Here is a 16,636-nt window from a genome sequence, read left to right on the forward strand (position 1 = left end):
TCTAAATACCATGAAGTATGTTTAGAATAAGATAGGGAATAGATTCTTACATTTGGAAGCCGGAACTCGTGGTTTTGGAGTCGGGTTCGGGTCTAGAGAGAGAAAGTAGTGAGATAGAGTGAATGAGTGGTAAAAGAGTGTTCAAATGGTGTTTACTCTCATTTCATATGCCTCGGGTATTGCACCCGATACACGGCTACCCGATGCTAAAGTTTAACGGGGTTAAAACTTTTTACCCGGGTGAAGTGGTTAAAAAGTAATATAACTCTATTTAGTTAAACGGGGTTAACACTTACAAGTTATAATTACTTATGATAATGTCAGGACATATAAATAACTAGATATTTGTTTATTGACGACTCCAAACATCACGGGAAAACAATAAATATAACGACGAATTCCGTTAGTGCAGACGGGATTTGTAACGGCAATAAATTTGGGTTGTCACACCCTACTTCAGGTAATATTATTATTATTATTCAAACCATCTATTGCATTGACATAATTACCCTTGGCCACATCAATGTTCAGTAAGTCTTTCCTCCCATTCTTTTCTAAACCTACAAATGCCACATTAATGCTCAGTAAGATTCATTAAAAATGAAAATATGTCAAGAATTTATTGCAATAAAACACGCTGCTTGTTTACCTTCATTTTAGAAGTAAATCTAGTTCAGATATGCGTCCTGCATTACCAAATACTTCATCTTTGGCTTGCAGATTTCACCCCTTCAAACATCAAAACAAATCCCGATGAACAAGCACACATCGTGCAAAATATATGTCCACGGCTCAACGCATATGGATGAAAAACAGTAGCTGAGGATCAAGAGTAAAAGCATTTTACAATTTATGTAATCTTAAGCTATGAACTTTTCATAATTTTAATATATAGTCAGTCATACCAAGCAAACAACACAAGTTAGACTGTATTCCAGAACTACATAATCTAGAAGAACCAATTTCAATACAAGTTTTGAAATTATAATGCTGAGATCACAAGAGAAATAACTACAAAGCTCATAGCAGATCATTTCATTTGATTTACTGAAATTCATATAAAAAGCCACCAGTTCAATCAACCTTGGTGATTGTAAGATCTCCAAGTGTTCAGCCTGCAACTTAGACCTGCAGTTCACGCCACTTATAGAGTTGTGCACCTGAAAAACAAACATAAATCATAATCACAACACGTCAATCCAAAAAGAAAAGAAAAAACAGCAATCTAAAGAAAGAATAGGATATTTGCTTACTTTGTCGTATTTCTTAAGAATTTTCCTAAGAGCTATAGCATTCATGATAACATATTTGATTAACATCTTCCCTTCCAGTACAAGTGCTTGTTGATCATTTTTTAAACATTGAAACAAGTGTAGTAACTGTCTCGGCATACGAGTTTTGCAATGAAGCTGGCCAAGATGTCTGACTCTAGAGCTAATACACCCCATTATATTAGAATCTTCTTTCGTTATCTCGCTGAAGAACATTCGATCACACCCTACATTCATAAACAAATCATGAATAAAACATCACAATCGTATACAATACATAAGACACATATTCACGGTCTGTTCTTAAAATTTACGTAATGTCAAAATTGGTAGTTCATAAGAGTCAGCAAGTGTAAAGAGCAAGATTACTTATTATAAACAATACAAACAAATGCATTAAGAATCGCAGAATCAGACATTGATGCTAAGGATGGAACTTCATAGTTCCCACCACCAACAGTAAGAAGTACTCTCATCCAATCTAGTTATAGTGTCCCATGACAATCTAATCCTAACCGACTAGTCAAATCTCCAATACTTTTAGAGTAAAAAAAGTTTTTCCTATGAAAAAAGTGAGGTTACAAATGATGTTGATATATTATAATGATGTTTTTGTCCAGAAAGCTTCATATAACCTCCTGATCAGATTAATAATAAAAATGGATTTATTGGGAAAATTGAACCTAGATACCAAGTCATGTAGTTCAATCATCTTGTGCTCGAGTTCTTTTGTTGCATATAGATAGACAAGATAGCCAAAAGTGGTCTCATCGGGGTGAACACCTAACAGAGACATTATGTCGAGAACATTGTGTGCATCAGTAACCGATTCTTGTTCAAGGAAACAACCATACAAAATCGTGTTATAAGCAGACAAATTAAATTTGTGATATATCAACCAATAGATCTGATAGTACATAAAAAATATCTAAAATGAAAAAAAAAAAAAAAAAAAAAAAAAAAAAAAAAAAAACATGTTTATATACCTTCCCTGTACCTTCCATGGCGACTATAAGAGTGTAAGTTCGTTTAGAAGGAGAGGAGAGACGTATGTGAGAATTGATATTTTGGAAGGGTGATTGAGTTATGAAGTGTGAAGTGGAGTCAAGCTTCGAAGAGCGGTAGAGCCTGAAGAAAAGAGGCGGAGTAGCAGCGGGGGATTTAGGACCGAAGAGTTGGGATGCTGGTGTAAGAAAATTTGAAATTAACGCCAAAGTAAACCCTAATTCAGAGCTTGGAGTCCGTAAAAATGGTGATAGCTGGTAGCAAATGGTGAATGGGGGATGGATGAGTATTGAATATGATCTAGGGTTCATTGTTGTTTGTAGTTGATATCATGGTTGCAGAGCGCCAAAAATCTGAAGGGAGAAAGATTCATAAATGGACAGTGCTAATAGGGTTTCTTCGATAGAGGATTTTACATCAGAAGGAGGAGATGTATCACTTCGATAACATCAACATCAAAAAGATGAAAGGGAGAGGATTGGAGAACAAGCGGGGTTTTGAATTTTTTGGGATTTCATTTCCCACCTTTTATTAAAGGATGGAGGCGCGTTTCACCCAAAAAATATAAAACGACATTCTTACACGACGCCCGTTTAACATAGGTGCCCTCCGTGTTTGTAAAATTTTTTTCTGTTGGACACCAATTTTAGGGTACGCAAAAATGCATGTCCACTACCCTTTATATTTCTAAAAACTGACAATATTTTTAGGTCACACAGCAAAAGCGTATCATAAATCAGTGAGTGTCATTGTTTGCGCGTCATTAAAGGGTATATTTCTTGTAGTGGTTATTTGTGATATTTTCAGTTGAGGATGGTGATGATCACGCGAGGTTCAGGTTTAGGATCAGGATCAGGTTCAAGCTCGGGTGCAAAGCCCATTGATAAGAGGTTGTGCAATCTTATCGCAACCAAGGTTACTCGTGGCATCCTTGACACTACCCTAGTGATTTTCAGTACCGTCATGGAGGGCATCATGGAGATCATGGAGAAGCGGCTCAGGTCTTTCCAAGCCGAGATTGCTACAGGCCAGATTCGGGCCTGAGCTCCGTCATTCAAGGAGTTTAAGGGGTGTGGAGCGCCTGAGTTCTTCGGGGTCAGCGATCAAATCACTAGCCGACGATGGGTGGCAGACATGGAGAATGCCCAGTGTACGAGCTCTTGCCCTGAGGCGGCAAAGGTGGGGTTTGCATCATGTTTTTTGAGGGATCGAACACAAGATTAATGGGATGAGGTGATCTGCCTGGTGGGATCCGTGGGTGTGGCTGAGATTTCTTGAGAGGAGTTTGTGAGGAGGTTTGATCGGGAGTTCGCACCGCCCATCGAGGTGCAATGATTGATGAGAGAGTTTTAGGATTTGCAGCAGACTACTGAGACTGTCGCGGAGATCACTACCAAGTTCCGAGAGAGGGCACTATTGGTCCCGCAGTACACTGTAGATGAGGAGATGAAGAATACGAGGTATCATTCTATGTTGAGGGATGATATTCGTGAGTTTGTGAGCTTTTCGGGTTGCAACACCCTGAATGAGATGGTGGAGAAGGCCCGAGAACGGGAAATTGAGTTAGAGCTCCGCACGAAGTGGAACTCGAAGCAAGTTTAGGTGGCAGTGGGTCAGGCCAAGAAGCCTAACACCTCCAATCCTCCCAGCAAGGGCCAGCATGGTCGTGGCCGTTGATCCAAGTGCGGTAAGCCACACAGTAGAGCCTGCCGAGCAGTGGGCTCAACATGTTATGCATGTGGCCAGCCGGGTCACATGAGCCGAGATTGCCCCAAGAAGGGCTTGATTTTTTTCCACTGCAACTAGACCGATCATAAAAAGGTCGATTCTCCAAGGTTGGTTAGAGGAGGAGGAGGAGCAGATTATAAATTGTTGCACGATCAAGGCGGAGGCTATTGCAGTGAAGTGTTGGGGTTTGAGCATTCTAACACTCCTAAGGTGTACATGCAACCCTAAATACCTTGGATCTATGTTTTCTCTAATTATACATGCAAATATGAACTTTCCAAGGTATCACCTATAACTAGCATACAATTGTCATATACAACACAAGAATCTAGTTAGGATAACATACCTTGTGGAGGAGCTTGAAGTCTTGATGTATCTAGCCTTAAGAGCTTAGCCCTAATAGTGTGGAAGCCTCAAGTGGAATCACAACACATCATGGACAGAGAATGAACTTGAGAGAAAATCTCCATGCACCAAAAACTCCATGAACTCTGAGACTAGAGTAAGTCACGGTTTTTGGGCTAGAAGCATCTATTTATATGTGTGAGGAATCCAAGAGTCATGGGTATAACCCATAACCCAAATACATACCCATGGGTTTAATGATCCATGGTTCATGTGGCCCAACTCTTTATGTATCCTTACATAAACTTGGTCCAACATGGATCATAAGCCCAACACATATAAATATAACTAATTAACATAATTAGTCCCTATAGATTTAATTAGTCTCTTTTGATCACTAAATTAATTTCAAATTTATTCTTGATCAATACTAATTAAAACACACGATTTCATATTAATATATTATAACTTATAATATATTAATAAATCATATCCAACATCTTCTCTCAAAAGTCCATCCTAACAAATTGCCCTGATGATATGCAACGCAAATGGACCATGCTACTCTCCAGTCAAGTACATACCAATAATAGTTATGGGCTTAGACATCTAATCCAACATGAAGAGCCGTGCATTTCAGCTGACTACTGAGGAGGCTCGAGCAGGGCCTGACATTGTAACTACTATGTGATCTAATTTTGTTTCGTTTATTTTATTATTATGCTTATGCTGTTATGATTTTATATAGGGACCTTTTTGGTCAATGGTATGTCAACCCATATTCTTTTTGATTCAGGGGCTACCCGATCTTCTGTATCTCTTGCGCTCAGCAAGAAGTTTCGTGATGCTCTGGGGACTTTAGTTTCCCCACATGAGGTGGAGATTGCAGACGACCGCACCGTGAGTGGTGTGAGGGTATTTCGTAGGAGTGTTCTGAATACGTTCGGGGATAGGTTTTCTATCGATTTGGTTCTGGTTCCTTTGCGAGGATTGAAGGTGATCGTCAGGATGGATTGGTTAAGGCCCAATGGGGCCATGATAGTTTGCAAGCGTCAGTTAGTGAGAGTTCAAACCACAAGTGAGGGAGAACTGGTTATTCATGGAAAGAGAGCATCACATGGATATTGATTGTGCGAGATTTTCCTGATGTGTTTCTAGAGGAGTTACCTAGGGTGCTACCTGAGAGGCAAGCCGAATTTCATATTGATTTAGGGTTGGGTGCGGTTATGATAGCTAAGGCGTTGAATCGTCTAGCTTCGCTTGAGATGCAGGAGTTGTCTGCGCAGCTTTAAGAGTTGCTAGACAGGGGATTCATTCGTTCGAGCATCCCCATGGGGAGCACCATTTATGTTCGAGAACAAGGATGGGTCGCACAAGATGTGTATTGATTATTGAGAGCTGAACAAGCTAACGGTGAACAACCGTTATCTGCTTCCGAGAATTGATGATTTGTTCAATCAGCTACAGGGTGCTTCATGTTTTTTCAAGATTGACCTTCGATCGGGGTGTCATCAGATGAGGATCCGGGATGAATACATACCGAAGATGGCATTCAGAACTCGTTATGGTCATTATGAGTTTGTGGTGATGCCATTTGGGCTCACCAATGCTGTAGCAGAGTTCATGGATCTCATGAACCGAGTTTACAGACCGATGCCGGATCAGTCTGTGATTGTTTTCATCAATGAAATTTTGGTCTATTCTAAGACCAAGGAGTAGCACGAGTAGCCTTTGAGAGAAGTGTTCGAGACCTTGAGGAGGGAGAGGCTTTATGCCAAATTCTCCAAATGCGAGTTTTTGTTGCATGAGGTGCAGTTTCTGGGGAACATTATCAACCAAGAGGGTATTTTGGTGGATCCCGCCAAGATTAAGGCGGTAATGCGTTGGGAGGTTTCGAAAAACGCATCCGAGATCAGGGATTTCTTGGGATTAGCAGGGTATTATCGGAGATTCATCCAGGATTTCTCCAAAATTGATGTACCCTTGACTCGTTTGATCATGAAGATTGTGACCCTCTCGATGGGGTCCAGATCAGCAATCGGCTTTCGAGACATTGAGGCAGAAATTATGTGACGCCCCGAATCTAGCTTTACCCGAGGAATTGGATGATTTTGTTGTATATTACGACACTTTTATTTCTGGTTAAGGATCTGTGTTGATGCAGAGGGAGCATGTGATCGCTTATGCCTCGAGGCAGCTGAAGCCTCACGAGGCGAAATACCCCACTCATGATTTGGAGTTACGGGCAGTGGTTTTTGCCCTCAAGATGTGGAGGCATTATCTCTATGTGGTATGATGTACCATTTTCACCGATCACAAGAGTTTGAAGTATTTGATGGATCAATAGAATTTGAATATGCATCAGAGGCGGTGGTTAGATGTGGTGAAAGATTATGACTGTGAGATCTTGTACCATCCCAGGAAAGCCAATGTGGTAGCCGATGATTTGAGCCGTAAGACGGCAAGTGCCTCGATTCGAGATGTTTGCTTGAGGATGACAGTGATTTCACCTTTATTGGATATGATTAAGGAGGCACAGGTGGAGGGTTTAAAAAGGGAGAACTTTAATATCGAGTGGATTTGGGGGCAAATTTCATTGTTTGTTCGAGATGATCGAGCGTTATTGACTCTGTGTGGTAGAGTTTGGATTTCGGCATCCGAAGGTGTGAACAACGAATCTTGGAGGAGGCGCACAAGTCCAAATTATCTATTCATCTGGGGGCCACAACGATGTATCGAGACCTGAGATTGAGCTATTGGTGGCCCTGCATGAAGCGAGAGGTTGCGTGGTTTTTCGAGCGGTGTTTGACCTATAGGAAGTTCAAGGCCAAACATCAATGGGCTCATACCAAGGTACAGTCGCTACCTATTCTCATTTGTAAATGGGAAGAGATCACCATGTATTTTATCATGAAGCTACCTAGGACGACGCGAGGTGTGGATTCCATTTGGGTTAATGTGGACAGGTTGACCAAGAGTGTGGATTTTATTTCGATTTCTAAGGGTATCTCCATTGAGAAATTAGCATATATTTATGTGCGGGAGGTGGTGGCCAGGCATGGGGTGCCGGTATCTGTGGTCTTAGACCACGATGTTCGTCTCACCTCTAGATTATGGAGGAAGTTTCATGAGGAGTTCGGTACTCAATTGCATTTCAGCACTGCTTACCACCCCCATACCAATGTTCAAAGCGAGCAGACTGAAAGACCCCTTTCATACTTCACATTATTACTCCAAACATGCTACATGCATATTCATAAAAATATTTTACATATATGGTCTTATTACAAAAGACTGGATACAAACCGACTAACGAGGTTTTTAAAAAGTTTGATATTTATATAACTTCCCAGGAATTTATACACTAAATACAAAAGCCATAATATTATCTATTCTACAGATTCTAACAGTACATAACTATACTGGATGCTTATCACCTTCAATAATTAAACACTGAGAGGGATAAGCGGTGACGCTTAGTGAGTTCAATAACAGTTACAATACAACGTTATGTCATATGTATATATATATATATATACATATATATATATATATACATATATATATATATATATATATATATATATATCAGTATGACAGAAGCAAAGGGGGACAAAGAACAACAAAAGCAGATGAGTATCATATGACATGCTTTTCATATCAACGAATAATCTGATTCAAAGTTCTACAATCAATGAGATACAACAATTTCAATGTGATATACATCAATAAGACTTCAGCCCATGTGGCATAGAAAATAAACGATTTCTGAATTATCATTTGGCTACCATTTACAGGCTTTCAGCCCTGCCTAGCCTTCTGCCAATGCCAAAGTGAATGCTTAGTCATTCACTTCATGGTCAAAGGCAACATACCAGTACCAAAGTGATGCTTAGTCATTCACTTCATGGTCAAAGCTGCATTATCATAATAACATGGGAAAACACATTGCACGTATAACACATAACATACAATTGTCTCTATATTGAACTCACCGTGAAATAACCGAATGAGAAAATGCTGATTTGGGCAGCACTTCGTCTCTAAAAATGACTTTCTTTGATGAAACCGGGGATTTTAGTTGAAATCCAAGCTTTACACGCATAGAGTTTCGACTAATAAAATTATTTTCTCGAGTCGTCGGTGCGTCCGGACTTGCTTCAGGTGTCGGGGATGTTTCCTAGGCTTCGGGGTGTTAGGCTACCAAGCGACGTGGCACTGGTTCGGTCCTCGGGCCTTGGACCTATCGAACCTGCATGATATGTGTCGATGCGTGAAGGAAGGGCAACGGGGCCGGCTCCTGACCTTGTCCAAGTATGTTGGGCGTACGCCATCGGATTTGTCTCGAATTTATATTTAAAACTTCAAAAATTCATATCTTTTGCATATAAGCTCCGTTTTTTATGTTCTTTATATCCACGCATAGGTAAAATTATGATCTACAACTTTCTTTTAGACTCCGTCGGCTTATTTTGATTTCATTTTTAATATTATATTTTTAACAGGCCGGGACAGGAAAAGTCCGTTAAAAATTCATAACTTCTTCATCCGACGTCTGTTTTTGTCTGTCTTTTTACCGTTGTACTACTATTGACGGGATCTTCAATTCTCGTTTAGGTTGTGTCGGTTAAAAATCACTCGATCTTTATTTCGAGTTTCGGGCTGTGTACTGCTATGCCGAATTTTGGAAAAATCATAATTTCCTCATACCAAGTCAGATTTGGACATTCTTTTTATGAAAATTCTCGGTTTAACGAGCACTATGACTTTCATTTAGATCACAAAGGCTAAAAACTAGTTTATCGTAAACTCATTTTTTACGCCATATGACGTCGTGTCGGTTTTGTCACGAAACTTCGATAACTCATAACTCCTTCGTTATAACTCGGATTTCGGTGAGGTTTTCGCCTAAATGTTTCTAACGAGATAATTTAAAACTTTCAATAACATTATTTTTACTTATTTCCAACTTTATATTTTTGTTAATTTCAATATTTGAATTTTGATTGGAATCTCATACGACTTCCAATACTTCCTGAATGATTCTAAACATAGTTTTACTTCAAATCTCATAAAGCTATCTTGTTAGAACTCAATACTCAAAAGCATATAATATTTAATAATATTCATTTTTAAACAACCAAAACACGATCACTGAACGTGTATGTTACAAATACCTCCTCCTTTTGAGGATTTCATCCCTGAAATCAAAACGATTTAAACAAATGGGGATATTTCGTTCTTATCTCATTCTTATCTTCCCAAGTATAATTTGGGCCTCGATGATGTTTCCACTTGACAAGAACCAACTCCAATTATTTATTACGTAATTCAGTCGTTCTTTCGTTTACGATCTATTCAGGCTCTTCTACATATCTTAATTTATTATCCAGTTTCACCTCGGATAACGGGACCGTTTAAAAATTTACGCAGATAACTTACATGAAACATATCATAAATACCTGCCAAATCTTCTGGCAATTCCAAACGGTATACTTGCTTACCAATTCTCTGGACGATTTTGAAAAGTTTAACAAATCTAGGACTAAATTTTCCTTTCTTCCCAAATCGTATAATGCCTTTCCATGGAGATACCTTCAACATTACGAATTCATCCACCTGGAGTTCTATAGGTCGTCTTCTCTTTTCTGCATAGGACTTTTGTCGATCCTGGGCCGCTTTCATCTTTCTCGTACAATTTGAATATTATCAGTGGTGTCTTTAACCATTTCAGGACCACCAAGGACTTTCTGGCTTACATCACGTCAACATAATGGAGTACGACATTTATGCCCATATAGTGCTTCATATACCTTCAGTATATTTTTCTACTGTTTGGATTGTTCTCTTCTTCTGACCATTTGTCTGGGGATAATAAGTTGTGCTGAAAGTGACACAAGATCCCAATTCACATTGCATACTTACCCAAGAATGAGAAGTGAAGCTACTATCACGATCAGAAGTAATCTTTAGTGGCACACCATGTCTCGCAATAGTTTCATCCAAGTATACTTGTGCGTATTTCTCCATTGGAGCTATTTCACACAGGGAAAGAAAATGTGCACTCTTAGTCAGTTGGTCAACAATTACCCAAATGCTATCATTCTGTCTAGCAGTCTTTGGTAATTGGAGCAGCACTAGACATAAAGTTAGTTCAAAATTCTATTTGTCTATCTCGGGGAAGTCTAGGCAATTCATCAGGGAAAACATCAAGATATTCATTAACAACGGGAACATCATTTACAATTTTCTTCCCCTCTTTTGTAATATCAACTATATAAGCTAGATAAGTAGAATACCCCCTCGATATAAGTTTACGAGTTTTTAGGAAAGATATTATTTTTAAGATTTTAAGTCTTTGTTTACCGAAGACATAAAATAAAATCCTTCCCTTAGATAGGGATGCGTACCATCTTTTCGTAACATAAAATTTTTGTGCGGTTCTTTGACAACCAATTCATGCCGAGAATAATTTCAAAGTTGCGCAAGGAGATAGGAATCAGGTTAGCAAGAAAACTATAAGCTTCAATTTCTATGACACAATCTCTATAGACTTTATCAGCAAGTAATGATAAACTTCTCGTGGTATCTACATCAAATGATTGGGCAAATGTATAACAAGCAATTTGAAAAGAATGCACAAATTCATGAGACAGAAAAGAATTTGAGGTATCAAAATCAAATAAGATGTAAGCAGGTCTAGAGTTGACGAGAAATGAACCAGTCACAACATTTGGGTCTTCGTGTGCCTCCTCTATGGTAATATGAAATGTAAGGCATTTAGCTATTGGCTTGCCAAATGATTGTCAAACTCTTTAAACTTCTGAATTCATGGCGGTGCTCAAACCTGCACTTGCTCTTCACTCTTTATTGGGCTTTCGGTCCTAAACACCAAGTTAAAAACTTAATTTTCATTACAGACTCCTGCTCCTTCTTAAATTTGATTTATAGACTCAACCCAATATAAGGTCTTCACTTTGCTACAACAACAACTCGAATGGTCATATTATAATAACCTTTGATTTCATAACGCAAAAGACAGACAACGAACCGTACTCTTATTTCTATTAGTCAAACACTATCATAGAAGAAACCTTCCTTCATGTTCTAATGTGTTATAATATCCTGATAACTAGTAGCATATCTAGCTAATTGTTGCTTAATCCTTTAATGAAGGTTGTTATACTTTTATCGACTACCTCGGCCATCTCCTTCTTCAATCTTCCGAATTAAGTTTTGTCGCTACACAAGACATGGTTCTCTGAACCAATCAATTCACTTCGCAGATTTATATTAGTCGGACTCGATTCTTTATGAACACTAAGGTCTGAACGAAAATCATTTTTTAGTCATCACCAAAACGAAGGTAATGACATACTTGAACAAAAACGAAATCAATTACTAGCTTCTTGGTAATCTTGTGACTTTCCCTGATCCAAGTGTGAGTCATGTGCTTCCAGTAGTATAGGCCTTTACTACTATTCACACCTACTCATACTCGTCCCAAGTATTGTCTCGCAGTTTTCCAAGTTACCATTCAAAAGTTTTCACAAAGCAACTTTTCACATCTGAGTGTGTTTAAACAAGTACATACAACAATTTCTCCTAGACTTAACAAGGGATTTCATGTTTCTATCAAACATATCTTGGATTTCTTAAATTCACCTTCTAGAATTCTTTTTATGCATATGCTTGATCTAGCATATCCTAATACCTTTCCTAGGTCGATAGGAATTTTACTTCCAAATTCTTCATATAAATTCTTTCTCAGGTAGTGTCTACTCTGCAAGACACACTATACCAAAATTTAATCTAGTAGTGTGGAGATAAACGGTCTCCAACTATCTGTATCATCTTCTAACTCATGCAAGTCACCATGAACATTTATTTATTTCATTATCCTTTTATGACATCGTCTTTCCTTCATATGAGAAGATTTTCTCCTCATGGGTGTATCTTTTAAGTCTATTTCCTTGAAATCTATCCTAGGAAGTCTGCATTTTAACTTCATCTCAGCATGTTCTACTAGCTTCAACTTGGTTCTCTGTCATTCCTAACAACAACATCTCCTCACATACAATACTATGAGTGTATATCTTCTTCAACTATATACTCTACCTTATTCTGACTAGTAAGTCATTCAGCCTTTCACAACCATCCTAATCATGTATGTAAAATTCAACTTAACTCACTATGGAACTTTTATAAGGATGTGATAGGAGTCAATTTTCACTCGGTATTATTAAATACTAAGTCTGAGCATCTTGTATAGGGTTACATATCACATCTTACCATACTACTCGAATACATCACAATGTTAGGCAAGGTCTTGGTCTATTGAGTCTGAAAACTTTGTTAGCCTTTCCTTTGATCTTCATTGAATTTATCACACCCCTAAACCAGAACGGTGTAAACATTCGGGGGCGGAGAACATCATGTAGAGTATCACAACAATTGTAAAATAGTAAAAACAATCAACAACATCCATTGCATTAATATTAAAGTGTTTACATTGTATTCACATTATACATGAAAGACTCCAAAAGTAAATAACAAAACAAGGACTAAACGCTACTATGCTCCGTCTTCACAAAATCTGTGCATGTACCTGACTACTGAATTCCTAAGAATACAAGTTATTTTAAAAGAGAGAGGGTCAGCTTTTAAGCTGGTGAGTTCATAACCATTGTTGTGTTCAAAAAGGTACATTCTTTATTCATTGAAAGTGTTGCGGTGTTTCTCCAGAAAATCCTACATTTTCTTATTAGTTGAATGGAATGTAGTCTTACAACCTTAACACAAAAACTGTATAAGTTCTTTTACTTAAAGAATGATGTCTTGAAATAAATAATCTTATTTGTTTCCAGAAAGTAATGTTGTAAATCGTTTACTAGTAAAATGATGATGTTTATCATGGAAAATCCTATATTTTCCTCAACATGAGAAGTGCTCTTAAATGAACCAAGACCGAAAAATGCAAGTAAATACGTCATACTTAAATTGAAAATGTATAATTTTATCAGCAAATAAAACTATAGGAAGCTTGAAATTGTACGTAAAAGTAACTGTAATATTACTTTACCAGTAAAACTGAAAACCATAATAGTTGTGAATCCTGTGAGTTTTCATAACCATACTAAGATAAATTTGCCTGCTGCGACATTCTTCAGGTGTCGGAATGTTACGATAAATGTCACCCCTTGGACTGTAGCTAACAGTCAGGGTGCGGGATCATCAGTCACGTATAGATCTATACACGCTTATCACGTTCTCCGGGTGGAGATTCAGGTTCTAAATCAGGGCTTTCTTGTATACCTTGATAGGTACAGGAAGACGAAATGCCTCACATATTCTCAACTAAGTCACGTATTTGAAAAATGTATATGAATGGTTTCTGAAAAGATTACCCTTTCTACAGTGTTGACAAAGGCATAATAAAGAGTTGTGTTTTCTTGTATAAACATAATGTTATTGTTATAATGGTTAGCCTTGGTATGATGTAGTATGCAGACATATAAATAAAAAATATTTCTATATATAAAACATATTGTATCCCATGAGGGTAAATTTGTGATGTGTGATGTTTTGCATGTTAACAACTTCATATGATAGTTATAACAATAGTATGAAAAGTATAGAAAAAGATTGATGTTTTCACACGAATCTAACTGTGTGTTTACTTGTATTCCCCCCCCCCCCCACCCCCCTTAAAAGTGTAGTGATAGGTGTATGAACTCACTTCGTAGAAGTGACGATTTGATGAAAATGATACATTGCTCGGGCAGCACTTCGACCAGAAAGAAGTCGATTTCTCATAAATCTTGGGGCTTCGAACTTCCGTTAGAGCTTGAATATGAAACTGAGGCGTCAGGGTAATCCCGAGGGGGTAGAAGTACGAAATTTGGGAGAGAAGGTGGTGAACTAGCAATAAAAACCCAGAACCCTCGCATCCTTTGTATAGGGTGCATTTTTGGAGCTTACGTCGTGAGCATGGACTAGCTCACGTCGTGAGGTCGATCCTGTCCACCTGCTGACTCGACTCTTGACAGCCCCACGCTAGAATCGTGTCCATCCCTGGCTCACATCGTGAGTCTTCTGACAGGGTGGGAATTCGTGTCCCAAACTTCGGAAATTCATATCTCTCGCATATGAGGTTCGATTTTGATGTTCTTTATATCCACGCGTAGGTGATATTATGCTCTACAACTTTCGTTTAGACTCCGTCGGCTAACTTTGACTTTTAGTTTTAATAATATATTTATAGTGGGCCGGGACAGGAAAAGTTCGTTAAGAATCCATAACTTCTTCATCCGACGTCCGTTTTCATCTGTCTTTTTACCGTTGTACTACTATTGTCGAGATCTTCGATTCTCCTTTAGGTTGTGTCGGCTAACAGTCGCTTGATCTCTATTTCGAGTTTTTAGTTGTACTCAAGTCCTCGTTTGGCAATTCAGGGGAACTTTACAATGGGTATGCGACTTCATTTTTGTTCTTTTAAATTTCCCGATCCATGATTTCTACTGGCTATTCTATGAAGTGGAGGCCCTCATCGATCTCGATTTCATCAAGTGGAATAACAACAGTCTCATCGGGTAGACACTTTTTCAGCCTTCAGGGCTTCTAGCTGAGTCTCCTTAATTTGGGTGGGAAGATGTGAATGGATAGTCCTAGCTAATGATTCGACTCTTCGATTCCAAAATTCGCACTTGGGGGATTTCGTGTAGACCTTTTCTGCTCGAAGTGTTTCTAGAATCAGACGTAAGTGTTGACTATGTTCCCTCTTACTACAGGAGTGGATAAGTATGTCATCGTTAAATACAATAATGAATTGATCAAATATGTCGTCTATGTGAGGTAGTGGGTAACGATTCTTAATGGTAAGCTTGTTCAGCTCACGATAGTCGATGCACATATGAAACAATCCATCTTTATTCTTCCCGAACAATACTGGTGCTCCTCATGGTGAGAAGCTTGGCCTAATAATTCCTTTACTGAGGAGTTCGTTAAGTTGACTGGAAAGTTTCTGCATCTCTGCTGGAGCTAGATGATAAGTTTATTTAACTATTGGGGTAGCTCCTGGGATTTAGTCGATTCGTAACTTGACTTGACGTTGTGGTGGTAATCCTTGTCGTTCTTCTGGAAGGATGTCGGAAATTCTTGATGGATTAGATATTATGTTGATCTGGAAGAAGAATTGATTACTAAGACGAATAACTAACCTTGGTATTATTACTATGAACCGTATTGTACCATAAATTACAAGTATAACTAAATGAGGTTTCTGATAATTTGAAGAAAGTGAACTTTCATGAAATGATCCCTATTAGGTCTTTCTGTTAACGTTCGGTGTGTGCAAGAAGGTATAATTATGATGTATCGTACAAAATTTCTGTAAAACTCAGGGGTCTAAATATTGAGGTTTGGAAGCGTACCAAAATTTCCTAGTAGAGTTCCTTGTTGCTTTTTCGTGTTGCGTTGTTACACTCCCCTTGCTCCCCCATCATTCCTCTCTGTTGGGCGGTTCCTCTTGAAGTGTCCCATCAATCCGCATAAACAACATATTCGACTAATTTCGACATTGGTGGTTGAAGAAATATGTTGGATCTGAGTTCTGCAGAAATGGGTAGTGTCTCCATTTGATATGGGCTTATTTAGTTAAAAAAATAATTTGTTATCTTAATAATTATTATTTATTTTATATCAATTTATGGACAAAAGATACTTAATATTCTTCAAATTATATTTTCAGTCCAAAAGAGAAGCTCGGAAGCAAAAGGAAGCAGGAGATACGATTGAAAGCTCGGGAACGGAACAAAGAAGAAAAATGCCAAAAACAAGAAGGACTCGGTGAGTAGGGATGGCTACTCGACGAGTCGTGTCGAAGATTCGCGATCCTCTAGAAGTCCTTGCCGCTCACGGATTTTAAGTGACGGACTCGCCGAGTCAGTCACTGGACTCGATGAGTCACCTCTGTTTCCAGAATACTATAAATAAGGACTTGGATATCAAAATTAAAGACTTCTCTGGAATCCTAAGAGGCCAAATTACGACTGAAGGTGTTGTTAGGTCGTGAGAAGCAGAGTAATCAACCCTACATTCAATCTTGAAGAGAATTAAGGAAACTTTAGTTTATTCTTAGTAATCCTTTGATTTGAATCATGTTTAAACTCTTTAATTTCGTTTTTGAGCTTAAGTTTACTGCAATTATGAACTAAACCCTTATTCTTCTATTTAGGGTAGATAATTTTGTGAACATGGATTGATTTTATGGTTAGGATTAATTTTAA

At 38.3% G+C, this 16,636-nt stretch overlaps 1 pseudogene; it reads right to left on the reverse strand.

Moving 5' to 3' along the window:
• Positions 1-520: 520 nt before the first annotated feature.
• On the reverse strand, positions 521-1,747 carry LOC111887224 (probable E3 ubiquitin-protein ligase BAH1-like 1; annotated as a pseudogene).
• Between the last annotated feature and the right edge of the window lie 14,889 nt (positions 1,748-16,636).

Source organism: Lactuca sativa, chromosome 5 (genome assembly GCF_002870075.4).
Source record: "Lactuca sativa cultivar Salinas chromosome 5, Lsat_Salinas_v11, whole genome shotgun sequence".
Classification (NCBI taxonomy): Eukaryota; Viridiplantae; Streptophyta; class Magnoliopsida; order Asterales; family Asteraceae; genus Lactuca; species Lactuca sativa.